We start from the raw sequence: 14,958 nt of genomic DNA on the forward strand, positions 1-14,958 counted from the left end.
GTCTTTTCTGATTTTCAAAGCTGCCAGGCACTCTAATGTTGGCCCATGTTATACTGACCCCCACACTTCTTTTCCACCCTGTTGTGTTTAAACTGCTGATTCACTGTCTGTGAAGCAGACTGAGGGAATTGTGGTTATGGTCACAGAGGAAGTCTGTAGCAGTGACAGGGACACAGTGGAGTTTTGTTTTGTAGTATTCCAAATGACATGTTCTCTCCTGCAGTCTCCTGCCTTTACTCTTTGCAGAAATTTCCTCCATGGTAGAGCACATGAAGCAAGGAGCCTCATTAATTCCTAGTCTTGCTTCTTTTTCTTATCACTGTTCTCACCATGTGACAAGAGTACTGTAAAAAAAGAACATTTACAAGATTACTGTAAAAAAAGAACATTTAATTAAAGGTTATCTTCCCTTGCAGATATACAAGGAATTGAATTAAGGCTGCATGGAAGGTGTCTAGAGTGTTTAACCTCAGTCTAGAGCATATTGTGTATGTGCTGCATGTACAAGCATGTATACATATTGATAAGCATTACTTCCATATTGATAAGCATTTATACATATAAGTCCTCCATGAGGAAGATGAGTAAATAGGGTTTCACTCTGGATCCATGTATGAGTTGTTCCTAGTAGCACACTCTGTCCTCCTCCTTTGAAAGGGCTCATGCTCAGTTTTTTTTTGGCAGGCTCTTGGCACTGCAAATGCAGATGGCAGAAGGATCAAAGCAACCTGAAAAACAGTTTGTCATCCAAGCTACAATGAAGCTCCATGCAAGGAGCTTCATTCCCCTCCAGACTTGCAAAGTCTTGTTACAAGGCAGAGTTAACCACTGAGATCCTCCAAAAAAGGTCAGATATCTGTTGCAATAGCAAATATTAGTCAAGCTAAATATATAACTCTTCACAACTTACACATACAAGTCCAGTTTGCTCTTTAATATCATCCTCACTCATGAACTAAGTCACAGCAAAAGACCAGGAAACTTCAGAAGAATGATTTTGGTATGCTTAGAACTTTGGCAAATTTGGAGATATGTTTTACTCTTTCTGTGTGGATACACAATGGCTTTTAGAAGCAAGCATAGTGTTTGAATACATCCCATCTAATTCACTGTCACTAATTACATCTTACTGAGCATCACCTGTTGGCAGCTGTTTGTTCCTAAAGCCTTTTTAGAGCTTTCCTTTCTTAACGTTTCCTATGAACACAATAATAGATCTCAGACAGTGCATGTCCAGCATAAATAATACATAAATTGGATGCAAGCTGTGTTTTCCCTCCAGTGCTCATACTGCCTGCAAGCAAGGTTAGAAGACCAGATGGTAAAGATGATAACATTTTCCTACTCTCCAGATTATCTTGATCATAGAAATGAAGCTGTTGTGCTTCCATTCTTCTTCTGCTTCCATGTTATGCAACTTCTGGAATTGTGTGTTCTTTATCTTTCCATCTTTCTACTTCTTACTATAGAATCATAGTATGGTTTGAGTTGGAACAGACCTTAAATATCATATAGTTCTAATGCCCCTGCAGTCAGCACAAACACCTCTCACTTAGACCAAACATCAAAGCTCCATCCAACCTGTCCTTTGACAATTTGAGGGATTGGGCATCCAAAACTTGCCACTCTGAGGAACCCATTCCAGTGTCTCGCCACCCTCACAGTGAGGAGATTATTCTGCACATCCAGTCTAAATCTACCCTATTTAGTTTAATACCTTTGCCCCTTGTCCTGTCATGACAAGCCCTGCTAAAAAGATTGTCCTCATCTTTCTTACAGGCCCCATTTAAATACTGAAAAGCTGTTAAAAGGTCTCCCAAAGGCCTTCTGTTCTCCAGGCTGAATAACTCCAGCTTTCTCAACCTGTTCACACAGGAGAGGGTTTTCCAGTGCGCTGATTATTTTTGTAGCACTCCTCTAGACTCACTTCAACAAGTTCATGTCCTTCTTACATTGTGAGCCTCAGAACTGAATGTAGAGTGAACATAGCTGGTTCACATTGAGCTTCTTCTCAACCAACACCCCCAAGTCCTTCTCCTCAGGGCTGCTTTCTATCCATTCTTTGCTCAGACTGTATTTGGGCTTGGGATTACCCTGAGCCAGGTGGAGGCCCTCATACTTGGTCTTCTTGAACCTCATGAGGTTTGTACAGGCCTACCTCTCAAGCCTGTCAAGATACCTCTGAATGGAAATCCTTCCCTCCAGTGTGTTGACCACATCAGACAACATGACCTTGTCAGCAAACATGCCAAGGGTGCACTCAATTCCACCCTCTTTATTACCAACAAAAGTGTCAAACATCAATGGTCCCAACACTGACTTCTGAGGAAGGCCACTTTTCACTGATCTTCACCTCGGCATCAAGCTGTTGACCACAACACTCTGAGTACAACCATTTAGACAATTTCTTATTCACTAAGTGGTCTATCCACCAAATTAATGTCTCTCCAATTTAGAGACAAGGATGTTGTGCAGGATAGTGTCAAGTGCTCTGCACAAGTCCATGAAGATATGACATCAGTTGCTCATTCCTTATCCACTGGTGCCATAACCCTGTTACAGAAGGGTACTAAATTGATCAGGCACAATTTGCCCTTAGTGAAACCAAGTTGGCTGCCAGCAATCACCTCCTTATTTTTATTATATCTTTGTGTACTTTCCAGGAGTATCTACTCCATGATCTTGCCAGGCTTAGAGGTGAGACTGAGTGGCCTGTATTTGCCCAGATCTTCTTTTTTTCTCCTTTTAAAAATGGGAGTTGTGTTTCCTCTTTGCCAGTTACCAGGAACTTCACTGGACTGCCACAACTTCTGAAATATAATGCCTATTATAGCCTGGAAATCTCATGGAAGCAAGAAAATTGTCTCTCCAACTTCCTTCTCCTTCCATTCATTCACTGTGACTTTGCAACTCACAAATATGGCAAAACGATGTACAATTATTACTAGATCTGAAAAGGTGTTTGTGCTCAGTTTGCACAACAGCAGGTTGCCAAGTGCAAACTGCTGTACAATTAGGCCTGGTGTTTCTCTATATTTGCAGAGCTAGAAAGGGTAAGTTTCAAGTTTCACTGGAAGGTTTCCAGCAGAACGTATTTGATCTTGCAGCTTGTGCTTTGATGTTTATTCAATATGTCTCAATCAGAGAGGTAGGATTTGGCTCAGTGTATCTAAAGCAGTTTGAATCTTTCAAGATCATGTCTTTTTTTCCATTTCTGACCCAATGGTTTCAAATCACCACATTCCACCATAGCTGAAGTGATTTATGTGTCTTAGCAGTGCTGCAAACTGCAGCCTTCTAACCTGGAACTCTCCCTGAAAGCCTTCTAACCTGGAACTCTCCCCAGTGATTTCACATCACTTCCCACACTATAAAATGGGCTATGTTATTAACACCCTTAAAAATTCCTTATGTTTGCAAAGTTTTACATTTAAATCCTAGACATGTAGAAAGTCAGGCTGGTACAAACCATAAGATGCATTAATTTGCACATTTCAGTGTGAAAGGTATTTCTGAAGCTTTTTGCTCTATCGTTCAGCTACACTTATCAGAGTCTGTAAAATTATTTTCTGGCTCTTAACTTCAGCATGTTCTAGTAAAAAAAAACCCAAACAAACAGGAAAACTATTGGGATTCTTTTGGCATAAAATGCAAGCTCTGCCACTATTATATTATGCTTCTCTAAACCATATACTGGCTCTGTTTCTCACTATCCTTTCTTCTCTCCTTTTTCCTCTCCATAGGCTGTACATATTCAATGTTCACCATAGGGTAGTCTTTATATAAACAAAGAGGTGGCTCTGAGACCAAAGCTGCATGCAAGGATTAGAGTAAGTCTGCTGTATTTCTCCCTTCTTCTCCCTTTTCATGATCTGGTAAAGCAAGGGGACATAAAGTAAGTGCATGTGAGGTTGGATCAGTGTTGTGCTGGCTGGAAGCAGATGGACCTTCTAGATTTGTTGCTAATGGATACAAAGGTATTTGTACAGGTGGAGTGTACAGGTTGGACATTCCCCCCCAGGATTAAATTTACCAGACCAGCACAGTTGGAAGTAAATGACAGCTGTATTTACAAGCAAAACTATAATCTACAATGGAGTGCAATGCATATGTACAAAATACACAGTATTTACAGGTATTTTCAATTAATGAACAGCACAAGTACCCTTCCAGTCAAAGACCAGGGGAAACAAATGGCTTTTCCCTCCCTGCTGCCCCTTACCCTACTGTACATAAAAGGGACAAGAGAAAGGAGCAGAGAGATATTAGAATTTAGCCAAAACAATGCAGCCAAGGTCAAGCAGAAGCCAGTTAGTATCTCCCAGCCTGAGAAAGCAAGAAGAGAGAGAAATTGTTTTGCAAACTAAAATCTTATGGTAGATAACTCTCCAGTAGGACTGTTTAGAACTATCATTATTTTCCTTTTTACCCCCAATAGTGATTTATATGATTTATTTACATTTTACTACTTCCTGTTCAAGATCTGTGAAAAATTTTAAAGGCATAGCCTAAAACTACCACGTGGAGTAAGAACAGTCCAGTGTGGAAAGTCTCCTTGGTTTTTTTTTTCTTTCTATTTTTTGTTTATTGCAGAACAGGCTATATGTTTACTCTCTGGAAAGAAAATGGGAGAGTTTATTGCCTTCCCTAACTGGTTGCAAGCCAAAAATCTGTCCCCCTTATTGAAGAGTTTGGATACCTGTTTCCTGGTCCAGGCGCTAGCCCCAGCCCTTTCTTTGACAGCTTGATGACTCGTTTTTCCTGCAAGATGAAAGTAGTAGTATGTACCTACCTGGCAAGGTGAAGTGATGATTAACTGGCCTTGATTTTTGCAATCTGATGTGCAGAGCGTGATTCGTTGCCATACATGCACACATGCCCCCAGGCAGGCTGTCTTCAGGCTGCTCTCTGTGGCATGAGCATGAACCACAGCAGAAGCAGCTCCTTTCAACTCTTCCTCAACCAGGGAGGGTGGTACATGGATTTCCCCTTCTTCAGTCCTACACAAAGGTGGTTGATTGTCTTTTACTTGAGGGTTTAGTGTAGATGTGGGTGTTCTATTTTCTTCTCCTTTTTGTGCTTTCAGACTGCAATGAGGTATTTTTTAAGCTTTTCCCTGAAATTATCAGAGGTGGAGTTGATGCTATGCCCAGCACTGGAGCCTTTGAGAGAGGCCTCAAGGTGCAACATTCATTGCCTGGACAGTGCCTCTGTGCAAGCAGCCCAGGAGGACCTGCATACCTGAGAGGAAGAAGGTAAAGCCAAGCATAAGTTATTCTGTGAATAAGCTCAAGGAAAATGGTACTGGGAAAATCTCCTGGGATCTTGCTGAGCCAGGTGCTGGTGGCTGGCCATACTTGCCTCCCTTCTGAGAAGCTGTTTGCAGCTTGCTGGTTTCTGCCTTGTTCAAGGAAGCAAGATTTTGTACATTATTTGTAAACAAGTGCGGCTGTCAAAGACACTTCTCATCATTTATTTCCCTTTTATCACATAAATGACTACAGAACCTTGATTTTTGGCTAAGCATCAAGGTTCAAACACAAAAAAGAAGAGGAACAATAATTTAAAATCACAAGGCATGTTTGGTTCTCTTCAGGCATCCTGCAGATTTCTTTCCTCTTCATCTCCCTCCCAAGGCACCTGTTGTGTATAATGCAGGATTCACTCATGAATGTAGGGGTTTTTTTGGACCCATCCTTCTTTGGTATTTCTGATTGTTTTCTTTTTTTCCCTTGTCACTTCCCATTTCAGGATATGGTAATAATTAATAAGCTTTAAGCCATAACTGAATTAAAAGGAAAAAAAAAGTTAATTGTCTATGAACTTTGAATATGACATTTTAAGGCAACTTTATTTAATTAGAATACTCCTGAATCCATGCACACATTTTTGTATCATTCTAGGATAGCATTCTGAAGCTCTTAGATGTTGCCCTCTGAATGCATACTGCTGGTGAATTTTGAGTGTAAGGCTTGACTTCATCCATGGATTTCAAGGCATTTTACAAAGGACAGCCATATCATGGTCCTTATTCTAATGAATGGAATCTTTTTAACTAAAGAGGGTGATTGTTTGCTCAACATCACACCACAAACATATGGAATAGCTGGAAAGGGAAGGCAGATCTCCTGGAAGGAAAGCCAATGCTCACAAAAAATAGTCAGTAGTCCCCATCTCTGTATCTCAGCATGAGCTACCAGTTTAATTGGCTATGTGGATGATTTTGAGGCATTAATATAATATCTATTGGAATTGAAAGTATTTCTGAGCAAGTCCTCTCTCAGTTTCATTTATTTTTGAGTTTTATTTCTGTATTTACAACATGCCAATTGACTTGTTTTGTTGGCCTGTGGAAGAACAGAGTGTACTATTCGGCAGACACCTGAGTCTATGTAAAAAATGACGGACTGTTGGCAGATAAAACTGGAAAAATATGAAATAACTAAGCTATGGCAGATCAAACTGGAAAAATATGGAATAACTAAGCTACCTTTGTCATCTACCGACTTGAATTAGATTAGCAGAGATAGAAAGGTCAAAGTACTGGCAAATTCCTTCTCTCAGCTAGAGGGAAGTGAACAGAAATCTCAGAGGCAGAAGTACATTCTTTGGTGGGGAATTTTGACTGATAATGTATTAGACTGAAAGAAAATCATAGAGTGATCTGGGTTGGAAGGGACCTTACAGATCATCTAGTTTCAACCCTTTTGCCATAGGCAGGGACACTTATTAGACCAGTTGCTCAAGACCCCACCCAACTTGTCTTTGAACACTTCCAGGTTTAGAGACTCAATGACTTCTCTGGGCAACCTGTTCTAGTGCCTCACCACCCTCACAGTGAAGAATTTCTTCCTAATGCCTAATCTAAATCTACCTTCTTCCAGTTTTAAGTCATTACCCCTAGTCCTGTCACTACAATTCTTTGTCAAAACTTGCTCTCCCGCTGTCCTGTAGGCCCCCTCCAAATACCGGAAGGCTCCTCCACATCTTCTCCTCCCCTCTTCTCAGCCTGCCTCTCCTCACCTTTTCTCTCCCTCTCTTCTCCCTCTCCTTTCTTTCCCTTGCCTGGCCTCAAATCTCTCCTCCCTTTTTAGCAGGTCCATGTAGCAGAAAGCCAAAGGCATTATCCTAAAGCTGCCCAGTGCACACTGACTCCTGTGGTCATGAGCGAATACATGAGAAAGGTTCTGCTGGCTCTATAGTCCTTGTAGGGTTGAGATGTAGTGCATGGGATGGAATCCACCATTTTTGTCAGGCATATTTGACCCATATGCTGGGATGCTGATAGCAGGGTAGCGATCCACTACCTGGTGTTACCTAATCATACCAGTCCACTTCTCCTGTCAGTCTGGGGAAAATAAAAATCCCAAAAGCTCACACAGACATATAAGCTATCCTACACCAGATTTAAAGCCTGGGATATGTCCTTCTGGAAAATATATTTACCCTTTGGTATACTTACACATGCTCTCAGAATGATGAGTCTAGATTAGCTCTTAAAATAAAATTAAGCTCGCAGTAGCAGCAGCCGTAACAGGGCTGTCATCAGCAGGACCCAGACTTGGTGCATGCTGAGGGGAACAGCTGGTGCAGAGAAATGAATAGCCAGCCATTGTCCTTGCACCTGGCCGGTACCGGCTCTCACAGCCAGAGATGACAAACGGGGCTACCACGGAGACAAGTGGTGCATTTTTCTGAGAGGCATAAATTAAATGATAATTGTGGCAGAAGTGTATGATGTGTAAGAATTATGTATAAAAGAGATGTGATGAACATGATCTTCCACTCTCCCCCATCAAGCAAAGCTTTTTAGCTCTCTTGTCTTAGAGACAGAATGACATTGGGGGGTCTTTTCATAAAATGGAAAAATGGGGAATAGCCAGATCAGGGAATGCAAATGAGCCTCCCAGAACACTGGACCAGACTCTAATCCTCATTATTCTTTGTGGATGCAGTGGTGATTTTGACTGTTGCTTTTGTTAGCTAAATTCAACCGTGACAGGACTTGTACACGAGGCCCATCTGTTTGTGAGAGTGAGGAGGGTGGGAGAACAGCAAGCGCTGAACACAGACTGTTCTGCTGCTTGCACTGGAGGGCATATGAAATTGTAGCAAACATTGGTGATGTCTTCAGACATGGAATATGGAATAACTGCCCATTATCACCATGCAGGGCTTTACTTTGTGACTGAGAAGGGACAGGTAAGCCAGCTCCACTGTCTGCGCTCAGGAGGCTGGAGAAACCCTATTGCCTTTGGCATGGTCACAGCTACCCTTCTCCCAATATTGAGAAACAAGGCCTGGGGTGGCAGGAACAGGTTTCAGCACAAGGTGAACATCATGCTCATGGTTTGCTGGAGTCGGAGCCTGCAGTTTTGATAGTTAGTGCACAAACTCACTTGAGCACCTTGAACACTGTGTTCAGTTTTGGGCCCCTCACTACAAGAAAGACATTGAGTAGCTGGAGCGTGTTCAGGGAAGGGCCACAAAGCTGGCAAAATGGTCTAGAGAACAAGTCTTATGAGGAGTGGCTGAAGGAACTGCAATTGTTTAGTCTGGACAAGTGGAGACTGAGGGGAAACTTCACTGCTTTCTAGAACAATACAAAAGGAGGCTGTAGTGAGGTGGGGGTCAGTCTCTTCCCCCTAGTATCAGGTGACAGAATGAGAGGAAATGGCATGAAATTGTGCCAGGGGAGGTTTAGATTGGATATTAGGAAGAATCTAATTACTGAAAGAGTGGTCAAGCATTGGAATAGGTTGCCCAGAGAGGTAGTGGGGTCACCATCCCTGGAGGTATTAAAAAACCATGTATACACAGCACTTTGGGACATTGTTTAATGTCCATGATGGTCTTAGGTTGATGGTTGGACTAATGATCTTAGAAGTCTTTTTCAACCAAAACAATTCTATGATTCTGTGACTGTACATATTACTCTGCTCAATTTCACATACAGTTCTGCAGTGCATTGCAGTTTCCCTGCCACAGATGTCTAAACTAATCTTCCTGTTCAAATGACTAATAGCAATTAGTAATAGCAGAACCCATCTCCTGAGATCTCATTATAAATCCCCAAACCCAGGTGTTTACATACAGTTAGTGATAGTAAAAGACCAGTCCCCTGCCCATCACTCCCATCAGCACAGGCCACAGGTCCCAGGGATGGCAAATGCTTCCCCACTGGACACTTGGAAACTTAATCCAATTTTTCAAAAGTAAACACTTCATCCCTTCTCCTTCAATAATTGCTCCTATACCACCTTCCTACAGACAGTGAAAACTTGGCTGTGCATCACTTGGGGCCTTTGCAAAAAATAGCATCCATTATTCAAAGAATGAGTAACAGCTCACAGCTACACGTGTTTCTTTTTTATGTTAAGAAAAGCACAGAAAAAACAGTTCCTTTGCAATAACTGCTCACAGAGAACTGGAAACACTTCCAGGTTGTGGATAATTTTGTATTTTGCAGCTTCCCACAAAACAGGTATTTTTTACAGAGGCATGATTTTCCCTTAGAAAATCTGTGTGGTGCCTGTCATCTCATCAATAATTATATGAAATCGATGTAACTTCTGTTAACTTCATTACCTACCCACTTCTGAATAGCAGCAGAAGGCAACAAATGTCACAGATTTTCCCTTGCAAAAGCTTCAAATGCAACCAAAGTCCCAGGACGTGAAAAATACTTGGGGCTTCACAAGAGTCTGCATTCAGCCAGTTACTGCAAGTAATTTCTGAGCTGAGATGCTTACAGTTACCGATTTAACCTCTTTTCCCTAGCAAAATTAATTGACCAACTGCGATGAGAACAACCTGTTTGCCATTATTCCACACTAAGGAGAGAGTGATGCTTTGGGAAACCCAGCTTTTATTGTCTTAAAACTTGGAAGAACTCATTTAACACTACTTAGGAAAAATGAGTGACCTGTAGGACCAAAACTACTTAAGAGAGAGTGGGCTGAAGAACCCAAGTCACTTAATTTCTTGCTTTATGAGTTTTGGCCAAACACATTTGAGGAGAAAGAAGCTGCAGCACAGATGTTTCTGGGTACTCAACCAGTGTCTCTAGTAACAGGAGATAGTAAGCAAAAAAAGACCATGGAAACCACAGATGGGGACTGGAGAGGGAGAGGATAAGGCACTCATCTCTCGAGGTGAGTTTTCCGTCATCTTAAGTAGCTGAGTGAGCAGCAGCCTCTTTCTGGAGAGGTGATAGTAACAAGTAGCAAAAAGATAAACCAACTGAAGTAGTCTATTTGTTTTCCCAGAAAGGATGTTTTATTTTCATTTCTTATTTATGGGTAGTTCCATTTAACCAGCTTGAAATTGGACTTGAATGAACATTTTAAAGCTGTGCACAAGAACTGCAGAGGTCCGAGTTTGTGTTTTTTCCTGGTTTAAACTAATTCTTTCGTTTTAACTCCATGCATCTACAGAAGTACCTAGATAGAAGGTTTTCAATACAGGACACTAGCATTAAAAATTATTCACAACATCTTCCCATTAGCTCTTGCTCACGCTTTTTGACAGCCATGGAATGGAATATGGCGCTCATTCTGTCTGAGAACAATTTATGTAAAATGGCAGTATTTTATCTACTCCCATTTCTTGCTAACTAAGTCTCTTTTCAGAGTATGACCTTGATTTCAAGTATGCATCTACTGAGAAAGTCTTGTTTATTCCTATGTCATTGTACTGATTAGGTACAGCTATTTATGTTATTGATGTTTTCAAGCTCATTTTTAGCCTCAAAGGAGAATAGACATCAGGAGTGAAATTCTGGTCAGTATCTCTAAATCCAAAATATATTACTTATGGGAATTTTTCTTCTCTGTTTACTACATTTTCTCAAAGCCTTTTGATTGTTCTCCCAGGCAACCAGCACCAGAACAAGGGGACACAGTCTCAAGCTGCACCAGGGGAGGTTTAGACTGGAGGTGAGGAGAAAGTTCTTCACCGAGCGAGTCATTCGTCATTGGAATGCGCTGCCCAGGGAGGTGGTGGAATCACCGTCCCTGGAGGCGTTCAAGAGGGGATTGGACGTGGCACTTGGTGCCATGGTTTAATCATGGGGTCTGTGTTGATAGGTTGGACTCGATGATCCTTGAGGTCTCTTCCAACCTTAGTTATACTGTGATACTGTGACCTCTTTTGAAGGATACAAAGGTGATGCTGATACAACTGGGTGTTGTCTTTTATGTTCTAAATCAAAATGCAGTGAGATTTAATGAATTTGTGAATGTCTTCAGCTTTCTGGAACTGTTGCTAGCCCTTTGTATAGGGAAAGAAAGAAAATAGCACAAAATACAAACAAGCAGGAGTAAAATGCTGGGAAAGGTGACTTGTTTGGCTAACAACTTATTTATTTATTAAAGGATGAGATCATATATATGTTGATAAAGGAACTTCTGTGAAAGTATTATAAACGGAAAAGATCCAAGGAAGACAGAAATCCTGTAAAGTTTTTCAAAATGTGTGTGAATAATGTAATTACTTATATGGTTTTAAAATAACTCCCTTCAGAGAGAAATGGTCACAACTACTCTGTGCATCATATATAGAAAGAAAAACAGATGCTTATTTTTGATGTATGAAAAACAAGGCAAAGGACTGGACTGTAGAGAAAGAATTTGTGGTGCCAGGTGATGTAGACAAACTGCACTTGTCACAAAGATGCATCTCCAGGACAAGCCTTGGCTGATGATGTGCAGCAAGGATCCACACAGAGCCATTTTGAATAGAATAGAATAGAATAGACCAGGTTGGAAGATACCTTCAAGATCATCGCGTCCAACCTATCATCCAACACCACCCAACCAACTAAACCATGGCACCAAGCACCCTGTCAAGTCTCCTCCTGAACACCTCCAGCGATGGTGACTCCACCACCTCCTCAGACAGCCCATTCCAATGGGCAATCACTCTCTCTATGCAAAACTTCCTCCTAACCTACAGCCTCAACCTCCCCTGGTGCAGCCTGAGACTGTGTCCTCTTGTTCTAGTGCTGGTTGCCTGGGAGAAGAGACCAACCTCTGCCTGTCTACAACCCCCCTTCAGGTAGTTGTAGACAGCAATAAGGTCACCCCTGAGTCTCCTCTTCTCCAGGCTAAGCAGCCCCAGCTCCCTCAGCCTCCCCTCATAGGGCTTGTGTTCCAAGCCCCTCACCAACTTTGTTGCCCTTCTCTGGACACGCTCCAGCAAGTCAACATCCTTCCTAAACTGAGGGGCCCAGAACTGGACACAGTACTCGAGGTGTGGCCTAACCAGTGCAGTGTACAGGGGCAGAATGACCTCCCTGTTCCTGCTGGCCACACTTGCTTCCAAGGGCCAGGGAGTGGGAAGGTCTTTGCAGAGAGGCTGGTGCAGACACCTCACCTTCATAATCCTAGAAAAAAAAAGAGGTCTAAGTAGGAAAGGACCTGTACTAGGGGACTGTGGCAGTCTAGTTTACCTGCCAGACCAGTCAAATGAAATTAGGCATTATATATGATAGCATAAAGACAGTTGACTTTCCCAGTCCAAAACTAGTATGTACCTTGAGCCTTTTCCTGCCTGGCATGCCTGCTTCTACTCAGTGCTCTGCCAAAAGCCTGTCCTAGGTCACAAATTGACTCATAGCTGTCTCAGAGTGGTGGGAGTTCTTGAACTGCCTCAGTGAAGGCCATTCGCATTACCCTCTTTCTGTTGCCATGTGGGATTTTTGGTGCTGACCACAGGCATACCGTTAATGATTTTCAGTCTGTCTTTACCAAGTCAGCTTGGAGACATCATACAACTTCTGAAAGGAAATTTCACCTTGCTCTGATTATGTAGGACCCTCCTTCAGTCCTCATGCTGCTACTCAGATCCCTTATGTTCTTTGGTAACCTACACAGGTCTTTGGTTCAGCAAGTTTTGCCCTCAGCAATGGTAACAAGAGGCCTTTCATTTTGGTATGTATTTAGTAATGATGTCTTGTATCCACAGAGAGCTTGTCACTGCTTCGTTTAGCAAATCTGAACAAGAAAAGCCTTGGTCATGGAAGCCTAAAGAACTAGGGGGCAAAATCTGCTCTTGCCAAAATACATGGAAAATTCTGCAGCTGAGAGGGTTGGGACTAGGATTTGTCCAAACACGTGGCCTTAGAAATTTGCTGTACTTTCTCTGTTCCTTTGGTTTCTAGACAGAAATGCAATTTAGAAGTTTCAAAGCTGTGAACTATGGTAGGCAGGACATTTAGCTATGGGGATGCAAGATACTGAGGAGTACAATTTCAAAAAGTTTCCACCAGCACAAGAAACTGCTTTAAAACCCCCTCTAAAATATAGTCTGCAGGTGAAGAAACTAAGCCATGGGACTCAAAATTTCTTGTCATAGTTGCCTCAAGAGTATTTGAAAATACAGCAGTATTTGAAAATGCCCTAACCCTAGCTGACTCTGCCTTCCAGGTAATGTTTAGCATGATCTGGGTGGAGTAACAGTGATGCATGTTTAGTATGTACTCCTTTTGGCTCACTATCATATTGAGAGATGTCAACTCTGGTATTAAAATTGCAGTTAATTAGGCAAAGGTCTTCCCCTGGGCACTAAAGCCCTCAAAATCTATTTTGAAGCTGAGTGTTTGCAAGGCTGTAGCCTTGCTACATCAGTTTTAACTGAAACAGGGCCGTCTTACCTTCACAAGACTCTCTCCTTCAGCTGCTTGGCAGGCCAGTTTTGTGGATCTTCATTCTCAGAGAACATAAACATCTCTTGGTTGTAAGCATCTCAGCCTTGTTCCTGAAATGCACTAAATAACCTGCATTCCTATCCCATGGTAAACTAGGCAGTTATCCCACACCTCCCCATGAGACAGACCTCAGTACAGGTTTTGACCTCTAGGGCCCACATAGCTCACGCAAGCTCTTGTCCTTCCAGCCACAGACCAGTAACCATAACTGCTCTATGAGGGTGCATTCTTGAAGGCCTGTGTACTTCTTCCAAAAGGAAATCAAGGAAACCTAATCTGCAGAATCTGGGTGAGAAGGCAAAAAAGTTCGTTTATGTGCAGGGAAAGGTTCCCTGAATAAATTCTCAGCCTGGGAGCTGGCATGCCATTCTTACAACTGGCTTTATAATTTACTCTCTGGTTGGATAATCTGGCAGGTAACAAGATAAGCACACCAGCAAATGCCACTCAGGGGCAGGGAGCCACTGCTCGTCAGCCAGGCAAACGCACATTACAAGTGCTATTGTTTCGCAGCTGACTGGAAGCACCTCTTCTGCCCGGGTGCAGGAATCCCGTGAATATTTGTTATCAGTTTTCTGCAATGGCTCTCACCGAGACGAGACTCCTGCAGAAGCTAAGGCTGCTGCCCCTGGACAATGCTTCCGTTGAGGTGCCGTGGCTTCTTTCTGGGAAAAGTTTGAGAGTCTTCATCTAACTCACAGCCTAAAGGCTCACCCTAACTATGCAGCACCCACAGAGCTACCCACACCAGGAAATACCCGAGATGAAAAACTTCCAGTCAGGGCTCTGATGTTGTGAGGCTTTTTGCTCCCTAACCCGCTCCCTCTAAACACGAGACCGCATTATTTTGATTCCCCCTTTCCTGCTCTCTTGACGCTCGGGCTGCCAAGACGGGACAGCGGCTACTCGGGCTCCGGAAAGAAGTGCGTACGGGAACCCTCGGCACCCCCTGAGCCCCGAGCTGCCCTTGCTCGTCCCTACACCCCACCGCTCGCCGCCCTATCTCGGTACAACCCTCCGCCTCTGCTGCGGCAGGGGCTAGCTCTGGCTCCTGCGCCAGCTCTTGGCGGCGGGGCGCGCTCTGCCCCCTCCCGGGAGGTGCCGTCGCCTTCCCGTTCTCATACTACCGGCAACAGCCCCTCACCCTGCGCTGTCGGGAGCGGAGCATTACCCCTCCCGATAAGCCCCTTCCGCTCCTCCTTCCTGGCTCAGCCCCAGCCCCCCCCGCCAACGCACTCCGCTTCCCGTTG

The 14,958-nt window shown here is 43.1% G+C and overlaps 1 long non-coding RNA gene across 3 annotated transcripts; it reads right to left on the minus strand.

The window, feature by feature from the left end:
* Positions 1-222: 222 nt before the first annotated feature.
* Positions 223-14,847, minus strand: LOC137445534 (uncharacterized). 3 transcript variants are annotated; one of them, XR_010988425.1, is made up of 4 exons: positions 14,300-14,847; positions 13,655-13,758; positions 4,793-5,241; positions 374-728 (listed from the first exon to the last, which is right to left on the minus strand). It is a non-coding gene; the product is annotated as an uncharacterized lncRNA (long non-coding RNA). The 3 variants fall into 3 exon arrangements; XR_010988424.1 differs by lacking the exons at positions 374-728; positions 14,300-14,847 and adding an exon at positions 223-344 and having other exon boundaries at positions 13,655-14,293; XR_010988418.1 differs by lacking the exon at positions 14,300-14,847 and having other exon boundaries at positions 13,655-14,293.
* Positions 14,848-14,958: the final 111 nt, after the last annotated feature.

This window comes from Melanerpes formicivorus, unplaced genomic scaffold, assembly GCF_026170545.1.
Source record: "Melanerpes formicivorus ecotype bairdi unplaced genomic scaffold, bMelFor1.0.p_v2 SCAF_2, whole genome shotgun sequence".
Taxonomy (NCBI): Eukaryota; Metazoa; Chordata; class Aves; order Piciformes; family Picidae; genus Melanerpes; species Melanerpes formicivorus.